Raw genomic sequence first — 18,832 nt, forward strand, 5'->3', positions numbered from 1 at the left:
CGGAACCCAAACCTTCCCCGATATTAACTGGCAGGATTCTGCGGGAGGATGAGGCTATAGCATGAATTTATGCAAATCCTGGTCCTATTACGTCACTAGGACCCTGGTGCCAATTTAACCACTGTGGCTTTCCAGGCAGGCTGAAGCAGGTTGGCAGCTGGTGGGCTGGACGAAGAGGCCCTCCATGTAAGTCAAAAAATGCCTGTGGTGGGGCCAGGAGGAGTAGGAAAACTCCTCTGGGCTCCACAAGGAAAGCTGTGGCCTCATCAGCCCCGGACTCCCTCTTTTCTGTCCCACAAGACCCTACTGAAAGCCCCTCCCTGTCACTTACCTGGAAGCCGGCGGGCAGCCACCTGCCAGCAGCTGGTCTGCACCCTGTTCCTGCCCATTCCAGGTGGGAAGTGGGCTGGGAGCATTTAAATCAGGCCGCAATCCTCCCTTTCTTTGAGCCAGGTCTCTGTTATTGCTACTGTATCATAGCTCCATGTGGCGACTTGAGCCTGCAGCTCACCAACCTTATTTATCACGCTGCATGCATTTACACAGATGCACTCCAATCTCACCTTAGATTGCCTCGCATTTGCCCCCTGTCTGATCACTCCTATTTCTGAACTATTCTTTACTCTAGTGCTACTTTTCCCTCTCAGTCCTTGTTTCTCCTCTCTAATATTTCATCCTGGTGCCATCCCTCTGCCAAATTAATTTAAACCCTCCCCCACAGCACTAGTGAACCTCCCTGCAAGAACATTGGTCCCAGCTATGTTGAGGTTCAACCCATCCATCTTGATCAGATCCCTCCTGCCCCAGAACCAGTCCAAATGCCCCAGGAATCTGAAGCCCTCCCTCCTGCACCATTGCTCCAGCCACGCATTAACTTGTCTTATCCTACTATTCCTATACTCACTAATGCATGGCACTGGAAGTAATCCAGAGATTACTACCTTTGAGATTGTGCTTTTTAACTTCCTCCCTAGCTCCTGAAACACTGACTGCAGGACCTCGACCCTTTTTCTTCTTATGTCATTGGTTCCCACATGGACCATGACTTCTGGCTGTTTCCCTTCTCCCTCAAAATGTTCTGCACCCTCTCAGTGATGTCCTTTACCCTGGCACCAGGGAGGCAACACACCGTGCGGGACTCACATCAACGGTTGCAGAAACACTTGTCTAGGCCCCTGACTATTGAATCCCCTGTAATAACTGCATTTCTTTTGCCCCACTGTGCAGCCGAGTCTCCCACAGTGCTGTGGATTTGCTCTTGACTGTACTCCCCTAAGGTATCAACACCCTCGCTGGTACCGGTTTGAGAGTGCTACACTCCCAGGGGATTCCTGCACTGCCTTCCTGTTCCTCCTAGTCTGTCACCAGTTCCTCCTAGTCACTCACTCCCTTTCTGCCTGAACTCTCTGTAGCTGTGGGGTGACCACCTCTTGAAACGTGCTTATTGATGTATAATACGAATGAATAGGACATCATATACCAGGCTGATAGCTAGACTGAAAGGATTAAAATGCCTTTCATTGCCAACTGTAAGGTTCCTAGGTGAAATTAATTGTCTTAATCCAATTCTTGGTGGATGTGAGTCTAAAGCACAGAACTACTCATATTTCAGCATTTACTTGGCAATCTTACTTAGAATATGACTTATGAAAAGTTTGGGTTGTTGGATTATTTTTCCAGATGGCAACAATTGCTATATAGTATACCCATGGCCAGCTATTTCTCTCTGGAGTGAATTTTCCAAACCTTTGCCTTGAGAAAGGTTCTAAATAGTGGTGTCCTTTAGTCCCACCTTTATTTATGTTACAGTCATTGGACGTGATATTTTGGTCAACACTGAATATTTACAATCAGTCTACAGTCTGTTCCATGTTAGTCATATTGGTTCACCTCAGGTTATACCTTGGTAAGTAGTGGGATTTGCCGTTAGCTTTCCCTTACTTACAGGAATTGAAGAACAGTCACCTTTTTATCAGACTATTGGGTTTAACTATTTGGGTATCACTGTGACTCTGTTGTTGTATTGCTTTTTAAGTCCAATTATTTATTGTATTGAGTAATCTTAGCTGCAATTGACCTCATGCCCTTCATCTAGGAAGGGAAAAAATCAGCTAATCTTTTCATTTCAGATTCTTATTTAGTAATCCCTGCTGGAAACGATATGGGAGTAATTTTAACTTTTGGTGATAGTGTAAAACGGGCGATATCGTATCAGTCGTCCCTTATACATCTCTCCCGATTTTCATTTCCATTGATTTCAGAGCGATGTATAACGGACGGCTGATACGATATCGCCCATTTTACACTATTTTCGAAAGTTAAAATTACTTTCTATATGTGCATACATCAGGCGAGGACAAAATTGGGCTTATCTGTAATGCCCCCAGTGATAGTATAGTTTGCTGACACTCGCTGCCTTGGCTCAAAATGAGTGCTTAGATAAGATATTAGGGGAGTACCACACTCACAAAACCAAATATTAATGTTCTCGAGATATGGGTGTCACTGGCAAGGCCAACACTATTGCCCATCCCTAGTTGCCCTTGAGAAGGTGGTGGTGAGCCGTCTTCTTGAACTGCTGCAGTCCGTGTGATGAAGGCCCTTCCACAGTGCTGTTAGGTAGGGAGTTCCAGGATTTTAACCCAGTGATGATGAAGGAATGGTGATATATGTCTGAGTTAGGATGGTGTGTGATTTGAAGGGAAACTTGGAGGTGATGGTGTTCTCATGCATCTGCTGCCCTCGACCTTCTAGGTAGTGGAGGTCGCGATTTTGGGAGATGCTGTTGAAGAAGCCATGGTGAGTTGCTGCAGTGTATCCTATAGCCATGATGCACCAGTGGTTGAGGGAGTGAATGTTTAAGATGGTGGATGGGCTGCTGATCAAGTGGACTGCTTTGCCCTGGATGGTGTTGAGCTTCTTGAGTTATGTTGCAGCTGCATCCATCCAGACAAGTGGAGAGTATTCCATTGCACTCCTGATTTGTGCCTTGTAGGTGGTGGAAAGGCTTTGTGAAGTCAGGAGGTGAGCCCTATATCACAGAATACCCAGCCACTGACCTGCTTCAGTAGCCATGGCATTTATGTGGCTGGTCCAGTTGAGTTTCTTGTCAATGGCGACCCCCAGGATGCTGATGGTGGGGGATTCGGCGATGGTAATGCCGTTGAATGTCGAGGGGAGGTCGTTGGACTCTCCATTGTTGGAGATGGTCATTGCCTGACACTTGTGTGGTGCAAATGTTACTTGTCACTTATCAGCTCAAGCCTGGATGTTGTCCAGGCCTTGCTGCATGTGGACACAGACTGCTTCATTGTCTCAGGAATTACAAATAAAGCTGAACTTGTACGGGTTCTTAATTAAATGATTTTGAGCAGACCCTGCTGAAAGTTGTGGATGTCATTTGAGGGCAGGAGTAGACTCAGCCATAATGTCCTCTATGGTTGAATAATCTGCGGACACTCGGGGTGATTTTAAACATACACTCAAAACAGGCGTGAAGTTGGTGGAGAGGCTGCCTACCCAAAGTCAGCATCGGGAGACCTGAACCACTTTCAGGTTCAGGCCTCATTTGAATTGTAGCCGGCGGGTACCAAATGGGCGTTCCGGTGCAGCTCGCTGGTGGTGGGAGGGCAGGAAATTGGCCAAAATCTTACGCTGAGCCAGCTAGCGGGTTGGGCCTGGGGGTGGGGGTCGGGGAGCGAGCACAGGCCGGAGGTGGGCCTTAGTATTTTTGGGGAGCTAGGAGGAGCACTTCTGTTTCTCCTGGCCACCACATAAATAAAAGAAAAAAGAGGTTTGGAACCCTTTTATGGAGCAGCCATCAGTGGTCCCTTTACAGATCGCTTGTTAGGCTGCTCACTGCCTGTGCGGCACTCGCTCCACCCATTTGTACTTCACAATTGTAATCAGGGTCCTACAATGGTGCAGGACCCCAATTTGCATATTTAAACAGCCTCTTGACTGAAACAGGTCGGCCTCTTGTGCACTCATTTACAGGCCTGCCTGAAAATTGAATCAGACAGGTCTTTGGCCTGATTTTCCTCTGCTGGCCGCCCATTTTCCAGGCGAGAGCCGGGTGGACAGCAGTTGAAAATAGTTCACTCACTCTCTAGATTGTCACATGAAGGATGGTTGCTAGGGTGAAGCACCAGATAGTTGTCAGTGTTTGTGGAACTGAATCCTAATATGAGTCATTGCCTTCAGAAGAGAAGAGAAGAAAACTGAAGGGGTAAAAAGACATTTAAAAAGAATTAATTTTATTTCAGTAATGCCTGTCATTTGGACAAACCTTAACCAGCCTCAGTATCTTAATCATGTGTTTATTTTTGTAATTGGTATGAATCAAGCTTCCTTATGCTTTGTTTCATTTTTTTTATATCATGGAGTGCTCAAGTCAGTTTAGCAACCTATAGCAGAATTTGGGATTGATTCCAGAAATGTTACATTTTATTAATCGAAAAGAGAATGCTCTGTGCCTGCAAACTTCTATCCCTAAATGACTGTTTATGTCTAAAATTACACTGCATGCATATTGATTTGCTGAAGTTATAGTTTATGGCCTGGCATGTTTAATATAAAAATCAGTTCTTTAAAATCAATCTGGGAAGGCGGTTGCTCAATGAGGGCAAGTCTGGACCTGGGACCGCAGGATTTGGATCTGTAGTCAATTAAGAGAAATCTAGGTTGACCTTCCACACATGTTTAACCTTACGCCTGTGTCACTTAATAGATTTTTTAGTGAGCAACCTGCCATATATGTGAGGTATGGGTCAATAAGGGGACATATTTGTATATTTGCTGGCCTTTGTCTAAATTTAGGCCCCTTTGGGAATGATTTGAACCTTAAGGTAAAATATAATCCATACTCACCTTTAGAATGTAAAAATGTAAAGAAAGCGCATTATAAGAAAAGTCCTGTATTTGTAAATGCCGTATTTAAAAAGAAATGCACAAATGCACTGATATGTATATCAACATACAATTTATTTGAAATAACTTGAACTAACTCTGCTTAGTCATGTGGAAAAACACGCTTACTAACTTGTTTATTAGCTAAAGTTGAACCTTGTTTCTTGGTGATTCTTAACACATCGATGGATCATGTTGAACATAATAAATGATTTGATACCATTCATGTGCTAAAAATCAGATCCCTCACTGCGCTATTTATACTGGCTAACAGCTGATAGACTAATAGCAACAACAAGAACTGAAATCTGATAATTATTACTTGCAGCCAAAACATAATTCCCTGGAATGGCACCATCAGCAATGTACACTGTAAATTACGCCATGCAGTAATCCTAAGACACAATGATGTAGAAGAAGTGTTTTGATGGGTTTTAGCTCAGAATTAAATATATCAAGAAAGAGCAGAGATTTCATTTTACTTTAAGCAATTCTTGTAAACACATGAATGCATTCACAGATCAAATAAATTGATTTAATGATTTTGCACTTAGCTTGAGGGCTCTATTTCAGAATGAACGCAACGATAACTTATTTTTGACGGTGAAATGTCCAAGCCTATTTTTATTATGTATCCATAAAAGTCCATTCACATGACTCCAGACCGCAGAGATGGAGCACCGCAGCTTTTATGGTCCTCCCAAACTGAGAATCATGTGGGCCCTAAATCACTTCGATAGTAGGGTCCAGAGATTCGATTGCGTCTGAAAATGGGTGTGCAGGGGGCGGGGCACATGCTGCACGTGCCTGTTCATGTGGACACAAAGACAACGTGAAACTCATGCAGGGAGCTCATTATAAGTCAGGCATGCAGCCTGGGCTACATTAGCTGCTTATTGACTACGCACCTGTTTGGGGGATGAGAATTCAGACTTCACTGACGCCACTTAAAGGTAGCCAGTACCGCTTAAAAGGGGAGGTGCACTCTGGCTGTAGACAGCAGGGAAACTTTGCAAGCGGAGAAATGGCTGCCAGAGCTACAAAGAGGACACCCAGATTCTCAGATGCAGCATTGGAAGTCCAGGCAGTGGACAGAGTAGGGAGAAAGCCCTCCAGGTAACACCTCTGCTGGCAATGCAAAGAGATCGCAGAGGAGGTCAATCCCAGGAGCTTAGCTCCCAGGATATGGTTGCAATTCTGCAAAAAATTCAATAACCTCACCAGATTTGTCAAGTTAAGAATCTTACCTCTCACCTCAATTACCCTCTCCTCACGTCTGCACTACCTGTAGCCACACTACTCACAACACTCCCCTCCCCCACTTCTCTTCACTGTCCTACAATCACTGCATCACACTTCATTCCAGCAACTCACACACTCTGCACTTCTTACTCTCATCACTATTGTATCCCTCATTTCCCCACACTTCACATCTTCCACACCACATACAAACTAATTGACCGTGACAGACACATTCTCAAAACATGTCACAAGACTGTTACTAACACACTCCGTTGTTTCTTGCAGGAGAAAGTTGTGTTCAACATGAGGCAAGAGGCAAACACCGGAGGAGACGAAGCCCACCTGCACACCCTTTCTCCCCTGGCGGAAGACATGTGGCCATTGAGGGAGTGAATTCCCTATCTTTTGATGCCAGGCTGGTGATGGGGTGCACACAAGGCAATGTGGGTGCAGTCAATGGCATCTTGAACCCTGGGGAAGCTTGCAATGTGGACGAAGCCTACTGCTCTCCTGTTCTGCTTTACTTTCTCTATTGGGAAAGTGATGTAGGTGTTCCTGCTGGAGCCTCGGTGAGCTCCCTGATACAGCAGTGCACAGCAAACTGGGAGGTGTTGTTGATGTCACCTGCTGCAGCGTAGAAGGAGCCTGTTGTGTAAAAGTTAAGGGCCACGGTAATCTTCACAAACAGAGAGGCGGAGAGATTTAGGGAGAGCTAAAGGCACGGCCAGCAGTGGTGGAGCAATTAATATTGGCGATGCGCAAGAGGCCAGAATTGGAGGAGCGCAGAGATCTCAAAGGGTTGTAGGCCTGGAGGAAGTTACAGAGATAGGGAGGGGCAAGGCCATGGAGGGATTTGTAAACAAGGATTTCAAAATCGAGGCATTGCCGGACCGGGAGCCAGTGTAGGTCAATGAGCACTGGGTGATGGGTGAAGGGGACTTGTGTTGACAGTCTCCCTGGTGAAGTGGATATGGCCACCTGCTCAGTGCCCTCCTCCTCCTTCCTCTCTCAGTTGCTCCTGCTCTCTCCTGCCTTCTTCAATGCTCCCCTTCATCCTCAAGCCCCAAAGGTCACCCTATCAGACCACCTTTGACTGCAGTACAGCTGTTGTGAAGGCAGAGAAAAGCAGTACAGCACCAGCAAAAAGTTTGTCGTAGTCGGAATTCAGTTGTTGAACGCAGTAAATAGCCAAAAAATGGTGCAGAAGCTAACTAACAGCCATGAAGACAAATCAGCAACTAAACTGTATGGAGTGAATGTGTCCTTTAAAGAGAAATCCTGCAAGATTTTTGCTGACTGTTAGCGCCATGACTTGCTGGGCAATTTTTTCAGGCGGTGAGTCAGGTGCTGGGGCAGACCAATTTCACACAAGGGCCTTACAACAAGCGAAGGATCTTTTTATTTAAATATTATAATGAGCTTTTTAAATGTTTCTGGCAGGTGCCTTGGACATCTAGGGAGACGCTTGATCCAATATGGCGGCCAACGGCTTCCTGCTTGGAATAAACACGTGCACACCGACCACTACACTGTACCCATAGACACCTGCTTTATGCTTGTAAAATGGCTGCAGTGCAATCCAAGTTCCAGTCCCAGGTGACCAAGGGCCCAACTGTGCCATTAATGCTCAGTCTAAGTGGCTGCAGCGAGAAAAATAGCATAAATCCAAGAAATTCGGGCTCTCCATTGACATGAATGGGGGACGGAGCTGTGATAATCAACTTTTCACGGTTTCTTGAGGGTATCGACAGAGCAGCACAAAAGCCCATAGGAAATTATGGCACAGTGTGAATAATGGCGTAACTCACTTCATAATTTCCTGGGCTCTTGTGCAAGTTTCCAGGAAATTCTGGGCATTTGATTCAGCTTTGAAGGTACCATTTTTGTTGGGTTAAGATAGATGCTCTATTTATGTATGCAGTATAACAGCTGCTGGTTCAAAATTTCATTATTTGCTTTTGTGAGGCTTGATTATAAGATCACAGAAGCAGGAGTATCGAGCCTGCTCCGCCATTCAATCAGATCATGGCTGATCTTCGACCTCAACTCCACTTTCCTGAGCGATCCCATATCCCTTGATTCCCTTAGATTTCAGAAATCTGTCTATCTCAGCCTTGAATATATTCAATGACTCAGCATCCACAGCTGGGGTAGAGAATTCCAAAGATTCACAGCCCGCTGAGTGAAGAAATTCCTCCTCATCTCAGTCTTAAATGGCCGACCCCATATCCTGTGACTATGTCCCCTAGTTCTAGGCTCTCCAGCCATGGGAAACAACCTCTCAGCATCTACCCTGTCAAGCCCCCTCAGAATCTTATATGTTTCAATGAGATCACCTCTCATTCTTCTAAACTCCAGAGAGTATAGGCCCATTATACTCAATCTCTCCTCATAGAACAACCCTCTCATCCCAGGAATTAATCTAGTGAACCTTCGTTGCACTGCCTCTAAGGCTAGCATATTCTTCCTTAGATAAGGAGATCAAAACTGTACACAGTACTCCAGGTGAGGTCTCATCAAAGCCCAGTACAATTGTAGTAAGACTTCCTTACTTTTGTACTCCAACCCCCTTGCAATAAAGACCAACGTTTCACTTGCATTCCTAATTGCTTGCTGTACCTGCATGCTAACTTTTTGTGTTTCTTGTACGAGGACACCCAAATCTCTCTGAACACCAACATTTAATAGTTTCTCACCATTTAAAAAATATTCTGTTTTTCTATTCTTCCTACCAAAGTGAATAACCTCACATTTCCCACATTATATTCCATGTCACCTTCTTGCCCACTCACCTAACCTGTCTATATCCCTTTGCAGACACTTTGGGCTCGATTTTCAAGCTGAAGTGCGAGTGTGTTGGGGGCGGGGGTAAATCCTGAGTGGGTGAGGAAGCTGGCTGCAACCTGCTGACTTCCGGGTTCCCCACAGACTGTGTGCGCGCGGGCCTCACGAATGCGGAAGTCCCACCAGCAATTAAAGCCGGCGGGATGATAGTTAACACAGTTATTTAGATAGTTTAAGTATTTGAAATAGTTAAAGTCATGGTGATTGAGGCAGGGGACTGATTTTCATTCAGCCTCAGCGTGTTTCCCGTGCTGTGGGAAACACTCCATGTTTTAGGAGACGTGTTTCAGCCAGCTGCCAGTTGGACATTGAAATGCTTGTTTGACAGATGGAGATAAAGGCTGAGTTATTGCAGCAGGGCACTCTGGTCTTTCAGACAAACTTTTGGCCGGGAGATCTTTGTGTTTACGCTGAAAATTCTTAGTTTCCACTCAGAATTCTTCTGTTGACATGTATTTACCAACTTTTCAGACCCCCTCAAACTGACACCATCAGCATGGGGGGCGCGATGGCTGCATTCACCACTACATCCGAGGATGAGCAACATCACCATCCTCACCAGGTACAGTGTGGACTTCTGCCACTTAGAGCTCCACAACACAGTGCTGCGCCACAGGCACCTGCACAAGAGCACAGAGGGCAACAACAGAGGGTGCGACATCGCAGGGGGCACTACCCTCGCCAGAGGGTCTACAGACTGAGGCTCAGCTTCCTGAACCTCTCTGAGGAGCAGTGCATACGGAGGCTCAGAATGAATCGCCAGGTGGTCATAGACATCTGCAGCCTCCTTCCTGCCGAGCTGCTCCCGCTAGGATAAGCGGCATCTCATTACCCGTCACTGCCCTCAACTTCTTCACCTCCGGATCATTCCAAGGTGCCACTGGTGATATCGCCGGGGTCTCTCACAGTGCACACAAGTGCATAAGGCAGGTCACCAATGGCTTGTTCCGCAGGGCCTCACAATATGTCAACTTCCCCATGGATGACCTCAGCCAGACAGAGAGGGCTGTGGGATTCCGCTCTGAGGCTGGCTTCCCACAGGTGCAGGGTGCAATCGATTGTACCCATATAGCAATCGGAGCTCCTCCACATGGGACAGGACTGTTCATCAACAGAAAGGGCTATCACTCCATCAACACTCAGCTCGTTTGTGACCACTGCAAAAGATCCCTTCACGTGTGCGCCAGATTCCATGTCAGCTGCCACGATTCCTTCATCCTGAGGGAATCCAACATCCCGCCCCTCTTCCATGCACCGAACACCCTTAAGGGCTAGTCCCTCGGGGACAAGTGATAACCCCTGCACACATGGCTTATGAGGAACCCCATCACTGAGCAATAGTGTTGATACAACGACAGCCACATCGCCACCAGGTCTACAATTGAGCATGCTATAGCGCTGCTCAAGTTGCGATTTAGTTGCCTTGATTGTGCTGGGGAGCGTTTCAATATGCACCAGACACAGTGGGACACATTATTATAGTGTGTCGTGTCCTGCACAACATGGCACAACAGAGAGGGGTGCCGCTTGAGGAGGCCCCATCCACATCTGCCATCCACATTGAGGAGGAGGAGGACAAACCCATGCCCTGACTGCTCGGGAGGCCAGGGAGTCACTGATATGTGAACAGTTCTCCTAACATCAGAAAGTGTGAAGAATCCAGTCCTCAGACCATCTGGAAAGAGCAGCGCCCACACCAGCCCCCTCCCCCCACCCTGCACGAAGCAGTCCTGCAACCACACATACACCCACTGTAAAGTGACCCACTGGGTGGCATCAAGTGTCGCCTTTCATGGTGAAGCTCATGAAAGGGCCTATCACAAAAGCCAGTCAAGAATGGTCAAGACGTGGCAGTAATGGTGAGAATGATAACATTTAATGTGAATATAACAAAAAACAAATATAAATGGAAAACATGACCATCTGTCAGACACCCTTGTGCATACCCTTCGTGCTCACAAATCCTTAGCCTTCCACTTCCTACCGCTTCTATGTGGTTCATCCCCTGTGGCTGCAGCAGAGGTAGTGGCAGGTTGCTCATGTCCAGGCCCTGACTGCTGAGATGCTTTTGGCCTATGCCATCTGGATTTGGAACCCGTGAGGGCCCCTCCAAAGACTGCTCCACCTGCACCTGTGCAGGGGCAGATTCGGCCACCTGGAGAGGAGGCAGCATTGCGGGTACTGGTTGAAAGGGGGGCAACAGGTGAGAGGTGGGAGCGCTTTGAGTGGTGTCCCCACTTCCATGTCCCCTTTCGCCATCACCCCTCTTCTGGGCCAGGCCCACATCACTCCTACCAGCCTGCTGGAGAACAGTTTGGAGGATATGTGTGATGCCTTGGAAGGCCACTTCTAAAGTATCTGTCAGCCTGTTTAAGGTGGTAGAATGTTGTTCACCCTGAGTCTGAACGGCCGTTGTCAGGGCCTGAATGGACTCATTTGTGAGCCATGTTTGAAGTTCAACAGAGGCTAGCCTTCTCTGCATCACAGTCATTCCCACACTTACGTGCCACCATTCCACTAATGCAGGAGTTGGACTCCTCCCTCCTCTGCACTATTGTGGAGAGTGTGCGTGGCACCTGGTCCAGAACCTCACAAATGTGCTGCTGTCCCACCATCATTCTCCTTTTAAAGGATGGCATCTGGGGTTCAGCATCTGCGTCCAGCTGAGCAGAGCCTGGAGAAGAGTGCGCCCACCGACGCAGACTCTCCGCAGCTGCCCCTGCCACCAGTGTCTGCTCGTGATCACTGTGTGTGGTAACTCACCAGGTGCCAACCCAACTAACTGACAACTGGGACCCACCGAGGTGTGAGTATCTGCACTGGTGGATGGCTCATTAAGATGTGACGGTGCACCCTCAGATGCCTGGAGCTCCTCTGAGGAATCGCCCTATGCCATCACTGCGGTCGTTGAAGGGCCTGTAAGAGAACAGAAGGCAATATTAAGCATCATCACAGATGTGTCATGTTGTGATGAGCATACTGAGGTGTTCAACATGGCAAGGCATGTTAATATCAATTCATATTGTGTGTGATGAATGTTAAAGTTGTGTCACCAGACGTTTGTGGGGTGCCAGTCTCAGCGTTCCCAACGGACAGGCACTCGAGGGTGTGGCTGATCTCCACCGCCTCCTTCTCCGTGTCTGTGAGGACCACTATTTGTTGTGGCCCCCCCTCCAGTCCTCGCCTTCTTGCGTGCATTTTGCACTTTCTTCCAGAAGGGGAGAAAGTACAGACGTGTGAGCGAGTGAGTGATGGTGAAATGGCCAGCCAATGAATGCATTGGTTTGGGTGAGGCTGACCGTGAAAGAGGTGCATCAGAGGGTGAGTATGAGACAGAGACATCACATTGGATGAGGATTGGGTTGAGTGGTAGTGGTGGGGTGACAAATGGGGAGGTGAGGAAGTGCTGAGGAAGTGCAGTTAAGTTGAGGGTGAGCCTTAAGTGGGTGTGAGGAGTGATGTGAGATGGAGTGGTTTTGGTAGTGCAGAGTGAGTTAGGGGGTGGGTGGGGTGATGTGGAACACGGAATGCAGGAGAATCAGTAAGTGTACTCACTTTTGCTGACCTAGTTAGGTCATTGAAATACTTCCTGCACTGGACCCAGGTGCGGGAGATGTTACTCCTGCTGGTGACCTCTGTCACCTCGAATCAGACTTTCTTGTGGCAGAGACAGGGCACTTCCGTCCGCCGGGTAAAACATTTCCCTCCTCCTCCTCACCCCAGCCAGTAGCTGCGGCAGTGAAGCATCATTGAACCTTGGAGCAGCCTTGCCCCTGTGCTGCTCCATTGTGTCTTTTTGGTCTTTGCTGCAGCAAAAGCCATTGGAGCAATGGCCCTTTAAATAGAGCCGCTCCAGCTGACAGCCTGTCATGTGGGTGGTCAGTCCGCCCACTGCGCAGCTTTGAGATGGCAAACCCGGAAGCCACGTTAAGGGCCACCAATTAACTCACGATCGTGTGGGAAATTGTAAGAGTTTATTAGTCGGGTTACCCGCGCGCCCATTGACCCCCCACCCCCACCTCTGCTGCTATCCCACTGCCATTTGAACATCGAGCCCTTTGTGTCCTCCTCACAGCTTGCTTTCCCACCTAGCTTTGTATCGTCAGCAAACATGGATACATTACACTCGGTCCCTTCATCTACATCATTAATATAGATTGTAAAGAGCTGAGCCCCAAGCACCAATCCTTGCGGCACCCCACTAGTTGCAGCCTGCCAACCTGAGAATGACCCATTTATCCCTACTCTCTATTTTCTGTCCTTTAACCAATCCTCTATCCTCGCTAATATGTTACTCCCAACCCCATGAGCCCTTATCTTGTGTAACAGCCTCTTGTGTGGCACCTCATCAAATGCCTTTTGAAAATCCAAATATACTACATCCACTGGTTCCCCTTTATCCACCTTGCTAGTTACATCCTCAAAAAACTCTAATAGGTTTGTCAAACACAATTTCCCTTTCATAAAACCATGTTGACTCTGCCTAATCATATTATGATTTTCTAAGTACCCTGTTACCACTTCCTTAATAATGGATTCCGGCATTTTCTCGACGACTGATGTCAGGCCAAGTGGCCTGTAGTTCCCTGTTTTCTCTCTCCCTCCTTTCTTGAATAGCTGGGTGACATTTTCTACCTTCCAAACCACTGGGACCATTCTAGAATCTAGGGAATTTTGGAAGATCAAAACCAATGGATCCACTATCTCTGCAGCCATCTCTTTTAGGCCTCGGATGTAAGCCATCAGGTCCAGGGGATTTTTCAACGTTTATCCCATTATTTCTCAAGTACTTTTTCTCTATTGATATTAATTGCTTTAAGTTCCTCACTTTCATTAGCCCCTTGGTTCCCCACTATTTCTGGTATGCTTTTTGTGTCTTCTACTGTGAAGACAGATACAAAATATTTGTTTAACGCATCTGCCATTTCCTGATTCCCCATTATAATTTCTCCTGTCTCGGTCTCTAAGGGACCAACGTTTACTTTTGCTGTTCTCTTCCTTTTTACATACTTGTAGAACCTCTTACAATCTGTCTTTATATTTCTTGCTAGTTTACTCTCATATTCTATTTTCTCTCTTTTTATCAATTTTTTGGTCGTCCTTTGCTGGTTTCTAAAACTCTCCCAATCCCCAGGCTTACTACTCTTTTTGGCAACATTATAGGTCTCTTCTTTTAATCTAATACTATCCTTAACTTCTTTTGTTAGCCACGGGTGGATCACTTTTTCCACGGGGTTTTTATTTCTCAATGGAATGTATATTTGTTGAGAATATTGAAATATTTCTTTAAATATTTGCCATTGCTTTTCAACCGTCAAACCCTTTAGTTTAATTTCCCAATCTACCTTAGCCAACTCGCCCCTCATACCTCTGTAATTGACTATATTTAAGTTTATGACTCTAGTTTCTGACTTATGTACGTCACTCTCAAACTCAATATGAAAGTCTCCCTCCGCTACTCCCGATCCCCGATCCTCCCCTCCGACACTCCCGATCCCCGATCCTCCGGGGGGGAGGATCGAGGTCGGGAGAAAAGCCTGGGGGAGGATCAGGGATCGGGAGTGGCGGGAGAGGATCAGGGTCGGGAGTGGTGGGGGGAGGATCGGGGTTCGGGAGTGGTGGGGGAGGATCGGGGTTTGGGATTGGCACGGGAGGACGGGTGGAGTTAAATTTGGGTTCGGAAGAAAGGCACTATGAGCGGACACTTGGGTGAAAAATTTTTTCAGGGCAATCATTGTTTTTGGCATTAAAGAATTACCTTTTTCACATTTGGCACTTTTGTCTGCACTGTGGTTTCATAGCAGCTTATGAGGCTGCAATGTCAGGTTGTCATAGATATGATTGAATGTTTCAAATGTTCTTTATTGCAGGATTGAGGCAGTGGTGAAGGAGGTAACAAGGATTGTTAATGCAGAGGTGTCGGGAGTTGGGGGTGCTGCAGTTGTGTAACATTTCAGGGGAATGAGCAGGTCCACCGAAGTACTGAGCTATCAAGTCATCCTTGGCATCTCTGGCTGCAGGGGTTGTAATGACCCTCCCTCTTCTGCTCCTTCCTTGCCTTCACCATAGTCTTCCTTGTCAGATGATGAGTGTTCCTCTTGCTATTCCTCCTCCATGTACAATCCTCTTTGTATCAACCCAGTTGTGAACACGCAGCACACTACCATGCTGCGTGAGACTCCGTTTGGGCCGTATTGAGTTGGAGGAATGCAGAGATCTCGGAGGCTTGTAGGGCTGGAGGAGGTTACAGAGATATGGAGGGATTTGAACACAAGGATGAGAATTTCAAAATTGAGGCGTGCTGAAACGGGAGCCAATGTAGGTCAGTGAGCACAGGGGTGATGGATGAACAGGACTTGGTGCGAGTTGGGATACAAGCAGCAGAGTTTTGGATGAACTCAAGGTTATGATGGGAGGCCGGCCAGGAGAGCATTGGAATAGTCGAATCTGGAGGTAACATAAGCATGCATGAAGGTTCTCCAAATCTAGGTCTGCCTTCTTATCTGATGCTATTGAGATTCTTAAAAATGATTTATTTTCAGGTAGAACACACTATTGTAATATTACATTTACAATAGTTTCAGTTTCAAAAAAACATGGAACTTTATTGTACAAGATGTGACATGACATTTTCTTTTATCTTAAATACAGTACTTTGATTTCATGAATAGAAATGATGCTCCAACAACAGAAAATCAATTTCCTTTGAAGGCAGATTTGGAAAGAATATTTGTTAGCCTGGTTTTTAGAGAAATGAGGTCACATATGGCTGATGTCATTTTGTGGCTCAGTTTCTGGTCTGTTGTGTGTGCTCCTTTCCACTATAATCCATCAAGAGAACGTCAAGTGCCAAGTATAAGGCTGGACTGCTATTACTTGCCTTATTGCAGTATTCCTAATTTATTGCCTCGGGCAGGACTTGATGAAATGTCTGAAACTGGCACTGGTCACTAACTTGTTTATACTGTAATTGTATTTGCCAAGGGAACAGTTTTCCATTAGCAATTACTTGTTGGTGAGCAGCCATTTGAATGAAACAAAAGCACCTAAACACCATTATAGCTAGCCAAAACCATACAGATTATAGTGGTTCCCTGGCAGATGCAGTGAGTTGCCCAAATGTCTCCACACAGATGCTTTCAGGAGAGGCACTGTTCAACCACCAGCAGGAGCCATCATGAGCGTCATTGGCAGAGCCACAGGCTTTTATTAAAGTCACTCAGAAATTAATAGTTTTCTTTTAACTTTGAATTCTACTAAATGGATAAACTCATTTACATATGTCCAATTAATATATTATTAATTTAATAAGTCATTTCATTCAATGAATTTTAACGAGTACAAATCCAGAATAACAGTTTAAACCCAAATCAACAAATTTAAATTGCCGTGAATTTTTTATGAATTTGAAATTGTGTTGCCTGCTATCAATAATACTTGTGATAATGTAATTGTATGAAGATCCTCTGTCCACTATTTTTAGCAACTTTAAGTGTTAGCAAAAAGCTGACTGTCACACTGGCTTTTCACTAACATTAAAAATTTAGGAAGCATTTGAGACAAACTGTGTGTATAATGTATAGATCCTTGTGTGCAAAGCTCCATTTTGCCTGACCGAAAAGTTTTGAAGAGGTGACAATGTTACTCAACATTGGCTCACCGTCGCTCTGAGGAGGTACCAGTCTCAAGTCATAGTTAGAAAAATATAATAACATCTTAGAACAATGGTGTTGTTGGTTGAAATAATGAATTGAGGCAGCTTGAAAGAGAAGGGCTGAAAGCTTGTAAAATCATAGTTCTGGATCCTATTTGGAAGTCAGGAAAATCATGCGGTGGGTAGTAAATTTCCCCTTTGTGCACTAAGATATGGTAAATGAAAGCTGCTTTCTCCCCTTTATAGCAGACTTGAGAAAACATGGTACTGAACTTAATGCCCTTTCTTTGAAATTGGATATGTTGGCCCTCAAACTCCATGGGCTGCTATCCCGGAGGTTGTCCACGGCTTGCACCCTCTGGTGCTCTCTAGCAGTGACCCTATCTGAGTTTGTGAGGTAAATGGAGCAAGTGGGTCCAAGTGCTACTTTGGATGTTTCTTTGACACTCACCAGTCCCATGCACTTCGAAACTTGGACAGCTGCCTATCCACGATTGAGTATGATTTGTGCAAAGATGATCACGTACACTTTGCAACAAAACATAGGACATACTGTCAATGCAACAACAGCATGCATAATAATGGTGATCATGTGCCTTCTTATTGTTTTTAACAGAGAGGCCACTAGCTCAGCAGGAAGAAGACAGTTCCATAGGAATGCAATGCTCCGCTCTACACGATGGGTCACCTATACCACTCGAAGCAGCACCAGCTCAGAAACAATCAATTTTTGAGCTTGAGGAAAAAATACAGGATGGGCCATGGATTGCGAGTGAGGAAAGAACAGATTTCAAGGACCAAGATAGATGGCTGCTGGATGGAGGTCGAGCAAGGTCACTGGCACCCCTGAGTTGTTTTGTGATCCTGATATCAGGGGACCAGCTACAAAATGAAGGATGTGGGTTCAAGCCCTACCACATAATCTAAGTTGTCACTTCTGTGCAGTACTCTGGGACTCTGAGGTTTATCTTTTGGTTGTGATGTAATGTCTACCACCTAAGCTGGATATAAAAGGTCACACTATCCGAAGGAGAGCAAGGCATTCTCACACTGACTGGCCAACAATTTTCCCTCAACCAACACCACCTAAAACAGATTATTTAGTCATTCATTTGTTTGCTGTCCATAGGATTTGCTATGCAAAAATTAATGGCACACTTGCCTACATAGCAACAGTGACTGCATGTCAAAAATAATCCATTAGCTGTAAAGTGCTTTAGGATATCTTGAGAAGGTGATAAGATGCAATATAAATGTAAGTTCTTTCTTACGTTACTTCATAAGTATGAATGGATGAACGAGTCATTTGTCTAATTGTAGAACACAATGTAATCTGGTTTGGGTTGTATTACAGTTGTGCATTTATAAAAGAAACAATGGCTTTCGGCCCTGCAGCCTTTCACCGAGCAGCACGTAGCGCTAATGGCATCTTTAGGGGAGACCTCAGGTATTCAGTGTCAAGCAGAGTCAAGCATCTATGGATGATATTAAAGTATCAGCACCCAAAGATCCAAGAGATGATTCAGGTTGCCTTCAATGTGCTTGGAAGCACAGTCGGGAAGACATTAGGGTAGTGAAATTCACAGAGATCAGTGACCACCGTTGGGACTTGTCCTCCAACTGCTGCATGCATGAAAAAAAATCACAGGAACAGATGGATGATCTTTAAGTCGCTGCCTCGTCAACATCTGATCCTGGAGAGCAAACCACAGGAAGCAGCCTCCACAGTCAGATGAGGACAGGCATGATTATTTAGGCCTGTAGCACGTAGTAGTAGGTGGCCAGTAGAAGCACAAGCAAGTCTTCCAGAGATCACTCAGGAAGCCTTCAGACCTAATCACTTAGAAGCAGTGTGTAATAAAGAACACAATGCACTAGGTCATGTATTACAAGGAGACAGCATAGGAGCACATCGTATTATCACATTCCCCACATGCATTCTTACATAAATAAAAACATATGCTCTTCACTCTAAGGATTTTTCTGTATAACTCCAATAAAAGCACTTAGAAATATGCCAATGAATCACATAATGGACATTAGCAGGTCAACTTAAGGTAAGGTTTATTGACACTGTTCTGAGTTAAAGAAACTCGTCTCGCCCTATTTTCAGGCCTGAAATAGGCAGTGTGCTAGGAGCGCACGTCAGAAACCAGAGGCCTGAGATCCATCCGAAATTGGGCC

General features: G+C 45.8%; 1 long non-coding RNA gene across 2 annotated transcripts; it reads left to right on the forward strand.

Moving 5' to 3' along the window:
* Positions 1 to 4,127: 4,127 nt before the first annotated feature.
* On the forward strand, positions 4,128 to 18,605 carry LOC137306642 (uncharacterized). 2 transcript variants are annotated; one of them, XR_010958918.1, is made up of 3 exons: positions 4,128 to 4,228; positions 6,436 to 6,719; positions 17,265 to 18,605. It is a non-coding gene; the product is annotated as an uncharacterized lncRNA (long non-coding RNA). The 2 variants fall into 2 exon arrangements; XR_010958919.1 differs by having other exon boundaries at positions 6,436 to 6,593.
* Positions 18,606 to 18,832: the final 227 nt, after the last annotated feature.

Source organism: Heptranchias perlo, chromosome 3, assembly GCF_035084215.1.
Source record: "Heptranchias perlo isolate sHepPer1 chromosome 3, sHepPer1.hap1, whole genome shotgun sequence".
In the NCBI taxonomy this organism is placed as follows: domain Eukaryota; kingdom Metazoa; phylum Chordata; class Chondrichthyes; order Hexanchiformes; family Hexanchidae; genus Heptranchias; species Heptranchias perlo.